Source organism: Cebus imitator, unplaced genomic scaffold (genome assembly GCF_001604975.1).
Source record: "Cebus imitator isolate Cc_AM_T3 unplaced genomic scaffold, Cebus_imitator-1.0 Scaffold85, whole genome shotgun sequence".
NCBI classification, from domain to species: Eukaryota; Metazoa; Chordata; class Mammalia; order Primates; family Cebidae; genus Cebus; species Cebus imitator.
The window spans coordinates 2,632,331-2,636,560 of NW_016107400.1; the positions used below are offsets into that span (position 1 = coordinate 2,632,331).

At 47.6% G+C, this 4,230-nt stretch overlaps 1 protein-coding gene and 1 pseudogene across 2 annotated transcripts in view; one reads left to right on the plus strand and one right to left on the minus strand.

Annotated features, from left to right (window-relative positions):
* Positions 1 to 428: 428 nt before the first annotated feature.
* On the minus strand, positions 429 to 1,044 carry LOC108308464 (annotated as a pseudogene). Its single transcript, XR_001826924.2, has one exon. The product of XR_001826924.2 is annotated as a 40S ribosomal protein S7-like (transcript).
* A 1,715-nt stretch (positions 1,045 to 2,759) lies between these two features.
* Positions 2,760 to 4,230, plus strand: part of TMC5 (transmembrane channel like 5) — a 90,075-nt gene continuing 88,604 nt past the window's right edge. The window contains exon 1 of the mRNA XM_037740543.1: positions 2,760 to 2,998. The gene's annotated coding sequence lies outside the window, so the exon portion shown is untranslated. The remainder of the gene's footprint in view (positions 2,999 to 4,230) is intronic.

A 4,230-nucleotide genomic window follows, 5' to 3' on the forward strand; every position in this document is an offset into this window, starting at 1 on the left:
CTCACTAGACCAGAGTCCCTGTTAGAGCACTTCCCACCCAGCCGATGGAATCCCGGGTTCCACACAGGAAGAGAAGGGGCCAGGCTCCTCCGTGCTGCAAACAGTACAAACTTGCGTGGCTCCCCCGAGTGTGCAGGCTAGTTGGAGAGGCAGGAGATTCTCCAGGGACCCCTTCCCACTTGGCTGTCTCACTATTATTGCCTCATTTTACAGATGAAGAAACTGAGGCACAGAGATTAAGTAATTTGCCCAAGATTACGAAGCTAGTAAGGATATAGCAGAACTGGAATTCAAAGTTAAATAGTATGGCTTCAGAATACCTGCATGTAACTTCTATGTTCATTAAGTAGTTAACTACGTGAATTATTTCTCAGCACATATTGGCTGTTATTGTCATTTTTTTTTCACTTTTTTTTTTTTTTACTGTGAATATTTTTTTTTTTTAGTCATTCTGTTTACAACTGAAACTCTGGGAATTCAAAATTAACATCCTTGCCCGTGAGCTTCTTATAGACACCAGAAAAGGTTTCAACCTTGTGTTCCACATTGTTCTGCTGTGCTTTGTCCAAATGAACCTTTATGAGCCGGCTGCCATCTAGTTTCACGCGGATTCTCTTGCCCACAATTTCACTTGGGAAGACCAGGTCCTCAAGGATTGCATCATGCCCAGCTGTCAGTGTACGGCTCCTGGGACACTTTTGTTTATTTTTTGTACGGCTTTTTCGAGTTGGCTTAGGCAGAATTCTCCTCTGAGCGATAAAGACAACATGCTTCCCACTGAACTTTTTCTCCAATTCGCGTGCTAGCCGGACTTGGGTTTTCTGGAAAGATTTTAGCTGAGGAACAGGAACAAAGATTATGATAGCTTTCCGGCCACCACCAACTTCAATCTCCTTGGCTGCCGTAATATTCAGCTCCCTGAACTGAGCCTTGAGGTCGAGTTCATCTCCAGCTCCAGAAGAGCCTGGGAGATGAGATGCCGGACTTGAACTCGTCTGGCTTCTCGCCATTGGGCTTCACAATCTTGGTGCTCGAACTGAACATGGCTTTCTCCTTGGTGAGCACCGACTTAGGAAAAGCTTTTTCACTTTTTAACATTAAAAAAATTTTCTTTTGAGGCAGGTCTCACTCTGTTGCTCAGGCTGGAGTGCAGTGGTACAGTCATAGCTTACAGCAGTCTCAAACTCCTGGGTTCAAGCAGTCCTCCTGCCTCAGCCTCCTAAGTAGCTGGGGACTGTAGGCCTCTGCCATCATGCCCACATTATCCTTGATTCTATTCACAAAGCAGAAAAGTTCAAATGGACAGATACCTGTATTATATACAAGAAATTAGACTTGCCATGTGACCTCCCCCTTTAACTTTGACTCAGATGCTCACTGAAGCATCTTTTCCTTAGGGAAACTTTCCCCGACACTGAAGAAATGTCCCTAATTATAAATTCTTGCAACATTACATACCTCTTCTTGGTTGCAATAATCACAGTTACATTTATGTCATTGTAAGGACATAATGACATTTTCAATATTGTGGTAAAAACACACCTCATTAATTTACCAGTCTTAATTATTTTTAACTGTATAGTTCAGCAGTGTGAAGTATAGGAGGTATTCACATTGTGTAACAGATCTGAATGTTTTCATCTTGAAAAACTGAAGTCCTATGTTCGTTGAACACAAATTCTCTCCCTCTTCCTTCCTCTAAGCCGTTGGTAACCACCTTTCTCTTTTCTGTTTCTATGATTTAGATTGCTTTAGATACTTCCAGTGATTGGAATTCATACAGTATTTGCTCTTCTGTGCCTGGTTTATTTCGCTTAGCACGATATCCTTGAGGTTCATCCATGTTGTAGCATGTGACAGGATTTCCTTCTTTTTTAAGACTGCATAATATTCCATTGTGTGTATATAACCACATTGTCTTTACCCATTCCTCTGCTGGTGGACATTTAGTTTGCTTCTAACATTTGACTATTGTGAATAATGCTGCAAGAAACATGGATGTGCAAATTTTTTTTTCTTTTTTTTTTTTTTTGAGGCAGAGTCTTCCTTTGTTGCCTGGGCTAAAGTGCAGTGGCACAATTACGGTTCACTGCAGCCTCCACCTCCCAGGATCAAGTCATCCTCCTACCTCAGCCTCCTGAGTAGCTGGAACGACAGGCATGTGCCACGCTGCCTGGCTGATTTTTGTATTTTTTTTGTAGACTGGGTTTCACCATTTGCACAGGCTAGTCTCAAACTCCTGGGCTCAAGTGAACTACCTGCCTCAGCCTCTCAAAGTGCTGAGGCTACAGGCCTGAGCCATTGCCCGGCCCAAATATCAGTCTGAGATCCTGCTTTGGCTTTTTTGGCCATATACCCAGAAATGGGATAGTTGCATTATACCGTATTGCTGTTTTTCGTTTTTTGAGGAACCACTGTACTGGTTTTTACAGTGGCACCGTACCACCCATTTTGCATTCCCACTGGCAGTGCACAATTTATCCACATCCTCATCAACACTTATTTTTTTGTTTGTTGTTTTTGTTTTTTTGATGGCGGCCAGGCTAATAGATGTGAGGTGATAGCTCATTGTGGTTTTGATTTGCATTTATCTCGTGATTAGTGATAATCATGAGAGGACTTGCATTTCTCTTAGGATTAGACGATGTGGCTTGCAGACAGAGTTTTGGAGATCAGCAGCCCTGACCTGTGAGCCTGCTGGGTCCTCCCAGCACCGCAGCACCCAGGCCTGCGCGGCATCTGGTGGGCGCCGGCTAAGGCTGGCTCAATGGAAAGAATGAATGAATGCAGACTACGGGCGGTGAACAAGGTCTCGGATACCAGCAGGCGTCCTAACCCGGCGCTGGCAGGAACTGGCTCGATTCCCAGAGGAGAGCGGTCGGCCTCCCAGGCAGGAAGGCCGGCTCTGGTGCAGGGTGCGCCGCCTACGGGCTGGGCTGCTCTCCAGGGCGGGTCGATCAGAGGCCAGCGCTCGCGGCGGCTGCAGGAGCGCCCGGAGGTGAGGCGGGTTCGCCAGGGACATCTTGGCGGAGCCCTCTCGCGGGCTCCCAGAGGGGCTCGATGGGAAGAACCGTGTGCGGGGTCCCCAACGCGGGCAACAGCGGGGCGGCCAGGCGGGGCGGCCAGGCGTGTCAGCCGGGGCCGGGAGCGGTGAGCGAACCGGGTGCAGCGCCACGGCGGGGGGGAGCCACCAGGCGCGGGAATCCAGGAGCACATCGGGGAGGCGGTGGCTCCAGCCTCAGACCGCCGCACTCGGACCCTTTGCGTTAAGAAAGCTTCCGGGTAATGCACAAGTCCCGGCCGCCGCCTCCATGCAGCCCACCCTGCAAGTGCAGGAAGAACCTGTCTCTCAGGTGCTTACTCGGCCCTGCGCGATCCGGTGAGTTTTTTATCTGAGCAGCAGCCTGGGTGAGAGCAAGCAGGGGCTTTGAAAGCTCACTGTTTGTGTGCAGTGCGTCTCTGGACAAGTTACCTATTCTCTCTGTCTGGGCTCCATTTTCCACATCTGTTTAAAAAAAAAAAAAAAGTTAAAATTGGACTTCCCTCACGGAGATTCTGTGAGCCTTGTTTGATTCCTAAATGTCAGATGCTGTTATTTCTCCTGGGGTAATCTCTGAAATAGGGTCTCCGGTCCCTTTTTACCCACGGGAGATCGTTTCAGTTAAGTAACTTGCCACAGCAATTAAATAAAATCTGTGGGATTTGAGCTCAGGAAGTCAAACTCCAGAGACTGGATCTTATCTGATCTAGGTCCCACCGTTTCTCAGCAGGGTGAACTTGGGTTTGCCACTTCTGAGACCCTTCGCCGCTATCTGTGAAACAGGTGCAATTAATAGTAGCTTGCCGATGGGGTTGTGAAGATCTCCGGAACTAACCCACATATGCAGCCCCCTACTAATGTGTGCGTGCCGGAAGGGTAGGATTTTTTTCTGCTTTGCTTGCAGATAGATCCCCAGTGCCGGCACACAGTGGATGCCCTATAAATACTTGTTGAATGAATAAGGAGCACATGCTACCTTTTATCCTTCCAATAACCCCTGCTAGTACCAGACGACTGATGAGAAGACAAAGATTAAGGGAGGTTGAATAAGTCACCCCATGTTACCTGGGAGATCCGTAGAGGAGTCTGTGTGATCTTGACAAGCAATCCAGGTTCCATCACCTCTTAGCAGGGTGAATAGGGCAATTATCTGATTCCTCTGGGCCTCAGTGTCCTTATCTGTAAAATGA